The 16,524-nt window shown below is 30.7% G+C and overlaps 1 pseudogene; it reads right to left on the bottom strand.

Annotated features, from left to right (window-relative positions):
- Nucleotides 1–8,330: 8,330 nt before the first annotated feature.
- On the bottom strand, nt 8,331–9,813 carry LOC132804146 (ATP synthase subunit alpha, chloroplastic-like; annotated as a pseudogene).
- Nucleotides 9,814–16,524: the final 6,711 nt, after the last annotated feature.

Genomic DNA, 16,524 nt, shown 5'->3' on the forward strand with positions numbered 1-16,524 from the left:
AACAAAATGCACTCAGAAAATAATTCATGCATGTAATAAAACTCAGTTATATCATTCTTTGATATGCATAAATCTTGTTTATATCCCACGGTTCCTTTAATCATATGAAATGTCCATAAATGATCGCTCTAGACATCCTCGATTCGATGTAACAACTCGCAGATTGGTGGGGTAACTATTGATAAGGCATCACCATCACCACATTGATCATCCTCAACATAGTTTTTCTTCAGACTTGCCTACAAATATCAACCAATAAAATGCTAGTATAACAAGAAAAAAACATTATTATTCACACATGCATATAAATTATCATATACAGTTGCATCAAATGGTACAACAAGATATCTAGATCATGCAATAAATGCCTCTTCTACATCACTGACACATCCAATATCATATGATAATATAGGTAAAGGGATAAATTCATCAATCACCTTATCAACAGTGACTTTCAAATTTTGATCACCTAGCATAACATTATGGCACACATCCGATGGGATAGAAGGAACCAAAGTACCATGTACTACTATATTTGCAACACTGCCTTATGCAATATTGCATTTAACATCCTGCATTAGAAACAAAGTTAGAATAATTAATATAGAAATATATATATATTTATATACTTCTTGTAGCAATAATGATAACAAAATCAAACATAAACATAAAAAAAAAAGAATAAAAATATTAGTATTTAAACATATATATTAATGCTAAATATAAATTTCAATTTTTTTTTTTTATAATACCTTTGAAGGTGTCAAAGGTGATGGATAAATAGGAGGAGCATCAAGTTTAGCAGTAGATGAAGGCCTTAGATCGGCAACATTGTTGTCATGTACTGCATAGTCTCCATGTGGTGACCAAGTATGAGTACAAGAGTGCAATGCCTTTCCATGCGTAGATTGTTGTCTAGCATATGAGGCTCAGACTGTAGGTTAATACCACATGTAGATACTAACTCACTAATCTTTTGAATGTTGCATTTCTTTCGAATGATCCCCAAAAGACCACTAACAACGAGTTTTAGCTTGGTAATTCTCTCACTCTTCTCGGACTTATCCTTTTTTTGTGAACTTTACTTTGGTGTGTGAAAAAAATTAGTCATTGTATAACCTTTGCCTCTACCGCTAAGCTAATCTTCATACTAGGTCCCCAAAACTTGTGTAAGTATATCATCTGTGGTGAAGACTCAATTTCTCCTTCCTTTGCCTTCTTCCTTAGGATATTTTACAATGTATATTAAATGATTAAATATTAGAAAATTACAATATTTAACTAAATATTAATATATTATGCATGGAAACAATAATAATAAATTTAAGCATACTTAAGTGAATGAATAAAAATATAAAATTGAAAACTAAACAAAAATATCTATGTTTCAGTCATAACAATATATAGTGGTAAAAAATAATTAATTATGCTTACATTATATATTAAATGATTACATGAATATTTAATTACAATATTGAACTAAAAATTAATATATTTTGCATGGCAACAATAATAATAAAATTAAATCAAAATTATGAAAATGAATAAAAATATCAAGTTAAAAAACTAAACAAAAATATCCATATTTCAATCATAAAAATATATAAACTATAAAATTAATCATATTTGATAAAAGGTAATAGTTAAACATTACAATTATACATTTTTATGTAAATAAAAATACTCACAAATTTTTTCCCATTAAAATTTCCGTTTCTTCATTTTCATATTTTCCATATTTCCCCATTCGTGTCCATGTCCATAGATCCTCAGGTTTTATGTATTCTTATGTGCCTCTTTCAATTTGCTGCAAAAGTTACATGTAAATATTAATAATACCATGTGATTAAAATAAAAAATTCATATATAGTTAAATGGAAGTAAAAATAGAAAACATACCATAGTTTTTTCCAGTCTTGCATATCCCAACACACCCATTCTCTGGGGATGCTTATTCGACTTTCTTCTTTCAGATTGTGCCTCACTTAGTTTCTGCAAAATTATAAACACATATACATATTAGAAAATTAAATAATTAAGTATATTTTTGAGTAAATAATGACAAAATAAATATATAAGTACTTAACTTTTGTGCATTTGATAAATACTTATAAATATATATTGAACTCTTCTGTCAATCTCTATTTTAAAAATTCATTCAACATCTCTAGGACTATGGAATTGATACATTTCGGGTGGATGCTTAAATACTTCGGGTGTCTCAAAATAAGGTCGATCTCGTTACTTGATGATGATCTATACTCATCATTATATAGGAGGGCGTGTTGATCAAACGGGCCTATAAATCTACATCAAAATGAATAAGAACAAAAAATAAATTAAAACAATAATAAATAAAAAAATTCATAAATTAAATAAACACAACTAAATTTTGCACAAATTAATTGAAAACAATAACAAAAAAATTAATTAAGCAAATTAAGCATTTGTGAATGTACACATAATTAACAAAAAAATATAACAATAATGGAAAACATATAATGACAATGGATAATTATTTAAACATAAGTTGATGAATCTAATTACGAATTTGTTTAGTAGATGGTATTTTTTTTATCCATATCCCCTTGCAATCATTACAAACATAACCATTATCACATTCTTCCTCATTATCACTTTCAACCACACTTGTCAACTGAAAGACAAATGGTTGTGCACCATCGTAGAATCTCTAAGACCATCTTCTGCAACCAATTCATTGTCAACAAAGTACCATGTTGTAGTGGATCTAGAATCAAGTTGATTCTTAACATAAACTACTTGTTGAACTTATGAAGCCATAATGAATGGGTCGGATTTATATCCAATTTTATTTAAGTTAATACATATAAAGCCTATCTCATCAACTTTCACACCACTACTATCAACCAAATCACACTTGACTACGAGAATTCAAAACACAATGTATTTGACATCCCAGAATTCTATTATTGCCCCATAGTATGTCATCTCAGCTAAAATAAGGTTATTGTTCTTTGCACTAGCAAAATGCTCACTTTTAGAAACTACCTTTAGCCCAAAATTCTAGGTCACCCGCTTATTATCCTTATCCAAAGTGTCGAATCGAACTCCTTTAATCTCATATCCTTCATGTTTCGTTACCAACCATTGCGAACCATGTACATTCTGTCTTAATGTTTCAGAAACTATATGACTTGGTTGACTTTGCATTTGTTCAATCTAGTAAATGAAAATACAGTTATACATTATTTACTCACTAAACCTAAAGTTAAAACCTTGATATTAATAGTTTATTTTAAACTTACCTTATCATGTAACCAATATATAAATGTACGTTTGTGTTCATCTTGAAACCATTTTGCTTTTTTTCCTCGATTTTTTTTTTTAACATCAAGGCTACCAAATGAATTCTAAAACAAAGAAAAGTTTTCTTATTTAATTAATATATTCAAAATAATTATTAATTTATACTTTAACATGGATTTATGTATCTCATGTATGGTTCCATCTCCTGGACATTCGGTAGTACACATATATGGACTTGCTCCTAAAGTTGTTGATTAATTGATTAGGTCTTTCCACCCTTAACAGGGGAACCAACATCATCCTCATCATTTAGTTTTTGATACCTACCAATGATGTTTCCAATTACATCTAATCATCTTTGATATTCACTACAAAACTCAATCACTTCTTCACAAATATAGCTCTCAGCAATATAACTTTTTGGGCCATTTTTGTTCTGAACATAACCTTTCAATACTTTCATATACCTCTCAAATGGGTACATTTGCCTAAAATGTATTGGTCCACACAATCTAATCTCTCGATCTAAATGAAAGTTAGATGAACCATTATATCGAAAAATGATGGTGGGAAGAATTTCTCTAGCCGGCACAGAGCTGTACCAATATCATTTTGGATTATGTCCAATTCAGCAAGAATGATGGACTTCTTGTAAATGGCATTAAAGCAAAAACAAAGTCTTGCAATTGTATGTCTCACATTTTTAGGAAGGATTGAGCAAATTACAAGAGGCAAGAGTTGCTGCATCAATGTATGACAATCATGAGATTTCAATCCTACCAATTTTAACTCCTCCATGGAAACCATTACAACTCAAATTTCCCACACATATTATAACAACTATAGCTTTAATTTCAAATTATAAACATATAATAAAAATATACAAAATGAAAATTTTTATCTATTTCAGACTCATATAATAATTCAATTTCATATTATCAACCACTAAAATAAAATTAAGGATACATTTTTCAACGATGCCAAATTCGACACAATCCCAATAAGGAAACCCAAACATAACTTGAGGCTAAGTCAGTCACCCAATGGAGCAAACTTCAGTCGCTGTGCTAACCCAAACCACTGCACAAAGAGTGACCAAAATCAAAATGAAAACCCAACCCCATTGCAAAATCAAGAACAAAACTCTAATTCAAAGTAAAATCGCGACAAAAAACCCAATCCCAAGCAAAATCATAAACAAAATATCAACCCAAACAAGATTGAGAAAAATCTTCTATTAAATTTGAAAAAAAAAACCCATGACCTAAGTTTTTTCCACCTTCAACCTGTGCAACAGAGCAATACAGCAAGCAGTAACCTAGCAATCCAGCAAACCAGCAATAACCTAGCAATCAAGCAGTAACCTAGCAATCTAGCAATACAACAACAAACACACCAAGAAACCTAGCATTGACAGTAACCCAATAACAAACCCAGCAGTGACAGTTTACCAATTGATATGAACCTAGGTCGACTTGCTTTTAAACCCATATTATATTAGCCCGGATCAAAATTAAGTTCAAATTCTAATGGCCACCTTGGCCCCTAATTAATATGTGATTAAAAATCTTGGTATACATCGAAGATGCCACAATAGGTTCTGAATTGTCCTCTTGATAAGTCAAACTAAAACATTCACTCTCTATTCCGTGTTCTAGGTGTTCTAAAGAGAGCAAAGAAAAATCTTTTTCACAGTAATTTTTCTGAATGAATAATTTAGTGTCATTTATTGAGAAATAAGCCTTTAAATAAGCTAAAGTGATAAAATCAAAATCCTAAAACAATAGGTAAAAACCGGCCAATAAAACTTAACAAAAGGTGTGGCTGAATTTTACATGTCTTTTCTAATATAATTTTTATTAATTAATTTCTTAACTTTTAAATAGGAATTAATTAATTTACAATCACAAATATTAAAATTCAGCCTTCCTAAATTAATTTGTCCAGTAAATAAAAGACTATTTCCTAAAATAAAAGTCAAATTTCATATTTGGAAAATAGTTTATTATTTTTCCAAATAAGCTGTACTTGTCCAATCTCCTGCTAATTTAGGCTCCAAATCTGATTTGACTAGTTTTTCAAATAAGTTGTACTTGTCAAATCTCCAACTAATTTAGGCTCCAAATCTGATTCAACATGCCATGTAGGATGCCTAGTATGATTAGAACTGGTCCCCACATGTTGCCATTGATTGAAATTATCAAAGCTTGCTTAGAATGCAAGTGAGCTCCTTCCCAATGCCAAACTAGCTAAATCCAGCCAATGTGGAAGCTTGGACGCTAATGACATACTTAGGCGTCCTTGCTTTGCCCTGATATGGTTTCATGGCCTCTTAGTGAGCTCAAACACATTCATAGGCTAACAAACTCGCCCTATATTGCTTAGAGTCCTCAAATGCACCAAAATAGCTTCCTGGGTCCATTTCTGCCTTCATAAGTTGGATGCTCAGCACGGGCTTAGAATCTTCTGATACTAATATGCCCTCTTGAGATTTAATTACATTTTGTATGAAGCTAACAAAATTTTCCTTAAACCTCTTATCTTGAGCCTTAGTAATTGGCCTGGTCTTCAGTTACACAGGATTAGCACCCCAGCAATTAGTTGATTGTAGGGTACGGGCTGGTCTTCAGTTGCACAGGATTAGCCCATAATGTTTTCCAAAAATAACTTAAGAACTTAGCATCCTTATCTGAAACAATAGTCCTAGGCATGCCATGAAGTTTCACTACTTCTTTAACGAGAAAATTAGCTAAATGAGATGCATCATCAATCCTATCACATGCTATGAAATGTGCTATCTTAGAAAATCATCAACAACCACAAAAATAGAGTCCTTACCCATTTTTAACCTAGGTAACCCCAATACAAAATCCACAGATAAATCTACCCAAGGATAAAAAGGAATAGGTAATGGCATATACAAACCATGTGGTTTTAGCTTAGATTTTGACTTTTTACACGTGATATACCTCTCACAAATCCTCTCTACATCTCTCCTCATGTTCGGCTAATAAAAGTATTATTGTAATATGGATAAAGTTTTTGCTACACCAAAGTGTTCCCTTAAACCCCCACCATGACCTTCCTTAACAAGTAATGAAACAACAAAACTCATAGAAAGACCTATTTTGATATAGAATCAAAGCGAGATTTCTTATCTTCTTTATTTTTTTTTTCTTTTTTTTTTTTGGTTTACTGATATTTTATTGAAATAAAAAATAAATAAAAAAATGTATATAATAAAAAACGGAACTATGGATTCGTGCACAATGTATTTTTTTCTGATCCTATCTTTTGACTATGCTTGAGTTTCTTGTTCGACAAAAAGTTCATTTATATGCAATAATCGATTGGAGCGGGTATAGTTTAGTGGTAAAAGTGCGATTTATTCTATTAACCCCAGAATAGTTAAGGGGTCTCTCAGCTTGATTAATATTCCATTCTGAGCAAAAACTTTATTTCCTAAAAGCATTAAATCCTTTACCTTTCAATGAAAAATTTGAAGAAGAATATACATTCTCGTGATTTGTATCCAAGAGTCAATTAGAAATTGAAAAATTGGATTATGAAATTACGAAACATAATATATATTTTTTTAATTGGATCAATCAATATTTCCAATTGATTGAGTATGAGTAAAGGATCCATGGATAAAGATAGAAAGTGTATTTCTAATTGTAACTAAATCCTCAATTTTTCTTTTTTGTATAGGGAAAATTGAAACAAAATAGCTAATTAAACAATAACTTTGGTTTACTAGAGACATCAAAAAATTGTTTTAGCTCGGTGGAAAGAAAAACCTTTTCCTAAGGATTCTTTCAAATAGAAGTAGAGTACAAAGTAACTAGCTAGATTGTTATAAGGATCGTCTAGAAAGCGGGCCATTTTGAATGCATTCAGACTGAAAAGCTGACATAGATGTTATGGGTCTAATTTTTTATTTTTTTTAATTTCAATTGATATTTGGAAATTTATTTATCTTCCATAAAGGAGCTGAATGAAACCAAAGTTTCATGTTCAATTTTGAATTAGAGACATTAACAATGATGAATCAACGTCGATTATAATCCCTAGCCTTCCAAGCTAACAATGCGAGTTCGATTCTCGCTACGTGCTTGTGCTTACTTTCTCTTATCTCTATTCAGTATTTTTCAATATTTTTTTTTTTTATAGTCAAAACCTATAAATCTATATATCTAATACATATTTATATCTAATATGTATTTATATATTTTGATATGCATTAAAATATCAAATTTCTATTAAATATGTTTTATAGAAATATAAATAAAATGAATATAATTAATGTAGGGCATAGTTGAATACGCAATTTCCGGAATTCTTTCACATATTCGTTTCGTCCGAATAATAAATGTGAAAAGAAAATAAATACAAAAAAAATTAGAATGCAAAGCATCCATTGTGAGGTCTTCTAAACCTTTGGTATAGGTTCAAATCCTATTGAACACAATTTATTTCCATATATTTTTAGATTTCCATGTCAAAAAAGATCTTTTGAATAATTTGAATAAGAGGCGCTCTTATACACTTAGTACTTGTAATATGAGTATAATCTAGTTTATATATTATTTCCATGTATTTTCCATAAATTTAATATATATTATATATTTAATGTATGTTAATATGTGTATATAATTATTATGTATTTAATATTAATATTATATTTAATATAGAAATGTAATATATTATTATTTCTATATTATTATGGAAAATAATTATTACAAAAAACAAAAACTTTTATATTTTATAATTTTTTTTTGTATTTTATTTTAAAATAATTTAAATAATTATATAATTATTAATTATATATTAGAAAAAGTATATAATTTATTTATTATTATTAAAATTAGTATTAAATTTTAAAATTTGTATTAAATTAAGATTTAATTAACATTGAATTAAGATTGATAAAAATTAAAAGTGATCAATTTATTTTCTTTAATTACGATTAATAAAAATTAAAAGTGATCAATTTATTTTCTTTATACTTGTTCCTGAAGTAGAAAACGTTCCAGCTGTTCCTAAATAGCATCCTTCAAAATGGCTTTTGCTTCCTCAGTAAATGTCTTGGTAGAAGCTATGATTTCTTGGAACTGAGTTTTATTCATTTTTAAGTAATTACGTAACTCAACAAGAAATTTCCTTACTTGCGCAATTTCTAATCAATCAAGATAACCATTGGTTCCAGTATAAATAGTCATTATATATTCTTCCACCGCGAGAGGGGCTGATTGAGATTGTTTGAGCAGCTCATGTAATCGTTGACCTCTTGCCAATTGATTCTGAGTAGCTTTATTGAGATCAAAAGCGAATTGTGCAAAGGCTTCTAATTCTTCAAATTGCACCAATTCCAATTTTGATTTGCCAGCTACTTGTTTCATGGCTTTAATTTGAGTTGCGGACCCTACTATGGATACAAAAATACCCACATTAATAGCAGTTCTGATTCCGGCATTGAATAGATCGGCAACTCTGAGATAGCGCGTTCTGTAATGGAAATTACATTAGTAGGAATATAAGCCGAAAGATCTCCATATTGAGTCCTAACTATTGGTAAAGTAGTCATTCTTCCTTCACCTAAATGAGAACTTGATTTAGCAGCTCTTTCCAAAAGGCATGAATGGAAATAAAAAACATCTCCCGGATAAGCTTGTCAGCCCGGTGGTCTGCGTAATAAAAGAGACATTTGGTGATAAGCCTGTGCTTGTTTTGAGAGATCGTCATAAATAATTGAAGTGTGTTATTCACGATACATAAAATATTCAGCCAGAGCAATTCCTGTATAAGGAGCGAGGTATTGTAATGTAGCCAGAGAATCGGCCGTTTTAGCTACCACAATAGTGTAATCCATTGCTCCCCTTTCTTGTAAAGCAGTCACCACCTAAGCCACAGAAAATGCTTGTTGACCAATAGCTACATAAATGCATATTATATTTTGCTGTTGTTGATTGAGAATTGTATCTGTGGTTACTACTATTTTATCGGTTTTTCTGTCCCCAATAATTATTTCTCACTGACCACATCCTATAGGAATCATTGAATCAATAGCAATAAGTCCTATTTTAAGAGGCTCATATATCAACCGTCTCGAAATACTACCTAGGGTGGGAGGTTCAATTAACTGGGATTCAGAAGCTGAAATTTCACCTCGACATCAATAGGTTTAGCCAGAGCATTTATAACATAGCCTAAAAAAGCCTCACTTACCGGGATTTGAGCGATTTTTCTTGTTGCTTTTACAGAACTTCCCTCTTGTATCATCAAACCGTCACCCATTAATACAACACCGACATTATTTGATTCCAAATTTAGAGCAATGCCTATCGTACCTTCCTTAAATTCTACTAATTCCCCCGCCATTAATTTATCAAGACCATAAATATGAGCAATGTAGTCGCCTACTTGGAGTACAGTACTAGTATTTAAAATCTTTACTTCTTTATTATATTGCTCAATACATTCATGAATAATGTTACTAATTTCATCTGCTCGAATAGTTACCATGAGTATTTCTTAATTCTTTATTTTTGTTTGAAAGAAAAGTAATGCCTGCAGTAGAAAGACAAACCCTTTATTTCTTTCATCATTCCAAACATGCCAATATTAGTATTATTGGTACGTAAATGTAACTCGGTGTTCAAACAACTATTCAGAGTTCCTAGATCTCCTTGTAAGGCTTGTTGGAAAACCAGTTGTCCAACTTGATTAATAGCTTTTTATTGTTCAAAATGAATGGTTTCATTTTTGTAACTTTCTAATTGTTCCAAGTTTTTCTAAGTTGAATTAATCAAATTCAATTTTTCTCGTTCTATTTCAAAGTATCCATTCGCTCGAAACTACTCTGCTTCCATTTCTACTTTCTGCAAGTGGGACCAGGCTTTTTCCAGCCTTTCCACGGTCCCCCCGTGATACGAACCTAGGACGACCTGCTCCTAAATCCATATTATATTAGCCCATATCTTAATTAAGTTCAAGTTCTAATGGAATTGACCTCAACCCCTAACCAACCTATGGTTAGAAACCTTAGTATAATGTAGACGCCACAATAGGGGATGGAAAACCTATTGATAAGTCAAGCTAAAACAACCAATTCTCTAATGGTGTTTTAGGTGTTATCAAATAACAAAGAGATAATTAATCTCACAAGTATTTTCTCAATCAAATCAAAGTTGTCTTCTTATTGAAAAAATAATCCTTTAAATAGGCTTTGAAAGAAATAAAATAAACCCTAAAAACCCTAGGAAAAACCGGCCACGCAATGAAGAATTCTAGCTTGACCGAATCTTTCCTTTTCCTAATCTAATTAATTAATTCCCTTATTTTCAATTAGGAATTAATTAATTTACAATGAAAATAATAAAATAATAACTTTCCTAAACTTATTTGTCCAGCAAATAAATAAATAAAAACCCCCCCAAAAAAAAAGTCAAACGCAAACTAGAAAATGAGTTGACTAGTTTGACAACTAAGCTGACTTATGTCTGATGTCCGAGCTAACTTATGTCTGCCTAATGTCCGAACTAAGTTATGTATTTTCGAGCTAACTTATGTCTGTCCGAGCTAAATTATGTCTGCCTGATGTCCGAAGTCCGAGGTAAGATGTCCGAGGCATGGCTGTCCGATATAAAATGTCCGATGTATCAGCCTCCACCACTTGGCTGCTTAAAACAGGTCTTTTATCTTCAGTTATGGACAAGCCCTTTTGAGAATGAATTACTTTCTGGATAAAGGCAGCAAGGTTGTCCTTAAACCTCTTAGCTTGAGCCCTAGTGATCGGTCCAGCCTTCATCCGTATCAGATCAGTACAGCAGTGAGTTGTCGGTTGTGCGAGCTCGGGCGGATTCGCATCACCCTGCATAGTTCTTCTGAATTTTGAATAGTCTTTAAGATCTGTTGTTTTCGATTATCTAATAAATCACTTAATGAAAGTAGATTATCTTTCCATTCATTTCAAAACTTCCACGATCCTTTCCTGAACGAAACCTGAATCTTTCGATTCATTTGGCTCTCACACCCAATTACTTATGTATGGGGGAAGCTCTCTAGCTTTTTTTAATGTAATAAGCCTATCCTCTTTTCTCTATTCATATTTATGAAAGTACAGAAACTGATCACTAATCCAAGAACATTCCAACTTTTTGAAATCATTTTTGGATTAACATATTCTGTATTAACATAGTAGTGGAAAGAGTACCACGCTCCATCTAGACTTCAAACAATTTTGCTTTAACCTTTTTAACAATCCCACATTATTGGTTGATAGAGAATCAAACTAGATTTACCAATGAATCACAAAATGCTATAGTTCTTAAACATGATTTCTTAATTTATTCAGAAGTAACTTGAGGAATCGTGCACCTTTTTGAGTTATAACGAAAAAAAGTGCAGTTGGTTGGATCCAGCCTATTCTTGAAATAAACAACTTGTACACACTCCCTTTCCAAAAAAAAATCAATACACCAAGGACTACACTTAGATTTATTGGATTTGTTGCTAAAATATCAATATTAAACTCAAAACTCCCGGTGAATGGCCAATAACCCAAGGAAAGGAAAGAATTGGTTACATTTTCCATATGATCTCCTCTTTCTTATTCTTATAGATAGACTAATTATCTATATATTTTTATTCTACTACTTTTCTAAATTAAACAGTAAAAGTTTAAATAAAAGGATTCGCAAATAAAAGCGTTAATGCCACAACCAGTCCATAAATTGTTAAAAGCTTCCATAAAAGCCAGACTAAGCAATAAAGTACCTCGTATTTTTTGCTCTGCTTCAGGTTGTCTAGCGATCCCCTCCACAGATTGGCTCATGGTAGTACCTTGCCCAACCCCAGGTACAATAGAAACAAGCCCAACAGCCAATCCAGCAGCAATAACGGAAGTGGTAGAAATTAGTGGATTCATGAGAAATTCCTTGCAAAAAATAAATAAAATAAAGAACTAGTTAATGATACAATCAATCAATGAATTATGGCTTACTTATTCTATCGCTAATATTTATCCATTCAAAGTCACTAAAAACCCCGAATTGAAATAATAGTATTCTTGAAGCAATAGAACTGCTTCGATATATTCCTATACATGTAATTTTTGTTAATTCGTACAACTTTTGTTCGGCCAGTTCTTTCTTTTTTATTTTCTTTCTTAACCATTCTTTGAATTCTCTATTCCTTTTTGTGATTTAAATTCATTCAATATTCAAAAAAAATTATAGTCAAAATGGAAGGACTTATTTTCGAATCCCTATCGAAATTCATAACATAATAGTAAGGCAAATTAAATATATCTTTAATTCATATATACCTAGTTAATATTGAATATCACATATACATGTCTTTCCCCCATAATGTAAATCAACTATTGTATCTTAGATTCAGTCAGATTCTAGAATCATTCGTCTTTCCCCCATAATGTAAATCAACTATTCGTATCTTAGATTCAGTTAGATTCTAGAATCATTCTTCGAAACATACATAAGAATTGTCTTATAACGATTAGATTACATACATCTAGTTCGACCCCCCCCCCCTCCTCCTCTAATCAACCCCTTTTTTTATAAATATCCTTTTTGTAAACCCTTATCTCCTATTTTTATATATCATTATCCCCCATGAGTACAATCAATCTAACTGACAAATTCGTTAGACATAATCACTGCATTGAAATATCAGGATTGAGTTGATCAAAGTTCATTAATTTATTATTTATTAATTTTTTTTGGGTCAATCGGTGAATTGAATGAACAAAACAATATCAATAGAAATGGATTGTTCATTGAAGGGTGGTATAAATCAACCAAACAAGAATTTGAGTAAATAGATCTTTTAGATCTCTTTCCTTTTTATTTTTTATTTTTTTTATTTTTTACAATTCCTTAACTTAATATCATAATATTCTTTTTACTATTATGCTAGATTGTATATACTTTATTCTTATTTCAATCTTATTTGTATATTTTTTTTCCTTAAGTCTAAGTGGATTACTTTGAGACACGTAGACATGCCATCAGGGTAAGCTAAAAAAAAGACTATGTCGAAAACTAATCAATGATGACCTTCCATGGATTCGCCTATATAAGCTGCAACTAAGGTTGTAAAAATAAAAGCTTGAATGCCACCTGTAAACAATCCAAGGAACATGATAGGTATAGGAACCACTAAAGGCACTAAAGAAACAAGAACAACAACTACTAAGTCATCGACTAATATATTTTCGAAAAGTCAAAAACTAAGCGATAAGGATTTTGTGAAATCTTCTAAGATGTTGATGGGCAAAAAGATTGGGGTTGGTTGAATGTATTTACCAAAATAACCTAATCCTTTTTTTGAAAGGCCCGTATAGAAATATGCTACTGATGTGAGTAAAGCTAAAGCAACAATAGTATTTATATCATTTGTGGGCATGGCTAACTCCCCATGAGGTAACTGTATGATTTTCCAGAGTAAAAGAGCCCCTGACCAATTTGAATTGAATTGAAGCTATAGCGTCATCATTTGTCGGAATCGAAATATCTGCTAGATCTGGGTCACAATTTGTATTATTGGAATTCCCAAAGTCATACATTCACGAAGAGCTCTAGATTCTTCTTGCGGATCGACAATTATTACAATATCGGGCAATCCAGTCATATATTTAATCCCGTCGAGATATGTTTGCAAGTGAGATAATTGTCTCTTCAACACAGCCGCATCCCTTTTCGGAAAACGATTGAGTCTCCCCATCTTTTGTTCCATTCTTAAGTCCTTGAATCTTGAATTTGAAACTTGCTTGAATTGGATCCTTTCGATTTATATATGGAAAATATACTTACGAAGTTGTCCCAGTTTATTGATTAATACTAACCCTAGATTCTTACCGCCAAGAAATGAATCAATACATTTTACTCGAGCTCCATCATGTACGATTTACATCACGCCCAAAAAAAAATGAAAATTGAGAGTTCTATTGAAACAAAAGAAACGATTTCGAGTTAAGAGCACTTTCATTCATCCATAATTCCTGTACAATAAAAAATGGCGGATGTAAGAATCCACAACGGATCATGTCCTTCAAGTTGCACGTTGCTTTCTACCAATTGTTCTAAACAAAGTTTTACCATAATATTCCTTTAGTTTGGAACTAGTATGTAATTGATTCAATTATCGAATCATGAATAGTCATTGGTTCGGTCGATACATAGTAATCTATACTTTTTCTTTCTATATGAAAATATGAATGGCTAGGTTCTAATGAAGTCTCAAAACAAATTCAATTTAATCCCCAATACATATGTTTATTTTAACATATATTTTATTTCATTTTTTATTTATTTAATATAATAAAATATGACTACCACGAATAAAATAAAAAATTTCTTTTTGAATCTGCACCTTCAAGTAACTTGATAGTGATAAGATAAATTTACCAATTTCACACTTCTTCGAGTACTACGACCTCATAAGAAATCATCAAAAAGATTTAAGTAATTGAAATATTTCCAGACTATGGATCATTATTTGAATAACATTTAAAAGTAAGGACCACATTTTAGCATCCTAAGAGAAATCCATATTTGTATTAAACCATCAATGATTAAAAAACTAGATAGCTAAAAAATCGAATTTATTTTTTTATTGAACTAGTGGATAAAGATTGGTGTAAGGTAAGGTTGTTGTTTTTTCATACTGATTTCTACAATTGGAATTGAAATAACAATAATATGGGACCCCTATACAGATATACTAAAAAATTGTTACGAAAACGAATTATAGATATTTTATGTTAAATAATTAACATTTAGGGATCACAAATGGATCCAATTATATCTGTGTGTTATTTGAACACGATTCAGTTTGTGAAAAAGATATGATTCAAAGAATAATTATTAAGAATACTAATAAAATTTTTCCAATCCAACATTATACTTTTAAATAGAAAGGTGTTTTATTTTAAAAGGCAATCTTTTTTTCTGATATATAGCATTATATATATTATAATGCTATAATGGGTTGGAGATGCTCTGGGACGGAAGAATTCGAACTTCCGAATAGCGGGATCAAAACCTGTTGCCTTACCACTTGACCACACCCCATTTCTATTCAACCCTAATAAACACTAATATTGGAATTGGTTGTTCGTCAACTCTATAAATATCTATAAAATATAAAGATTGTTGCTAGAATTTTAATATGTGTCGATATAGAATTAAATTGAATTTATTGATCATTACATAGAATTCAATTAAGATACTGTATGAAAGTATGATTTATTCTATTCTCTTTTGATTTGAGAATTGAAGGATTTTTTATTAGGAGAGTTCAAATCAAAGAAGGTTTTTAGGGTCTATCTTATTTAGTTTTATTCATTTTCCCTTCTATCAACAACTCAACTTATTAATAACACAATCAAAATAATACAATTATCTTCAATAACAAAAACAACAAAATATTTGTTATTCTTAATATATTTAGTTTGATCTGGATCTGTCTTAATTCTACCCTTTATTCAAACAGTTTTTTCATCACCAAATTGCCAAAGGCCTACGCTTTTTTGAATCCAATCGTGGATGTTATGCTAGTAATACCTGTGTTATTTTTTCTCTTAGCTTTTGTTTGGCAGGTTCTTGTAAGTTTTCGATGAGATCTTTTATAACGTCCTAGCCAAATTCATGATTGATTCGGAAAAAAAAATTCTAACATAAAGCTTGATAAGATTAGATAGGTTTTAGAGTATGAACTCTCGATTCCAATATTGAAATTTTTGTACAGCCGCGAGAAATTTGGATAAACCTATTCCCTTATGATGACCTTTTTTCCATTGAAAGTCCTTATTAAAGTACTCACAATGTCAAATTGTGGGTATGCAAGAAAATTTTTGGCAATGAAAAACTCCACTTATCCACTTATATTATAAATATATCAAATGCATTTTTTGAAAATTTCATTTTCTATTTCTTACAAAAAACTTTATTTCTTGGTGTCAAAATACAAAATAAAAAGAGTAGGGTATGCGGTCTAAAATAAAATTACGAATCTATTCTCTTTTTTCCTAGAAAATAATTTTAGAGATTGTGTAATGCTTACTCTCAAACTATTTATTTACACGGTAGTAATATTCTATGTTTCGCTCTTTATCTTCAGATTCCCATCTAACAACCCACGGCGTAGTCCTAGACGTGAAGAAAAAAAACCAAAAGAAAAAAGGTTTTTCTCCCTTGATTTTAAAATGTTCTT

Source organism: Ziziphus jujuba, chromosome 6 (genome assembly GCF_031755915.1).
Source record: "Ziziphus jujuba cultivar Dongzao chromosome 6, ASM3175591v1".
NCBI classification, from domain to species: Eukaryota; Viridiplantae; Streptophyta; class Magnoliopsida; order Rosales; family Rhamnaceae; genus Ziziphus; species Ziziphus jujuba.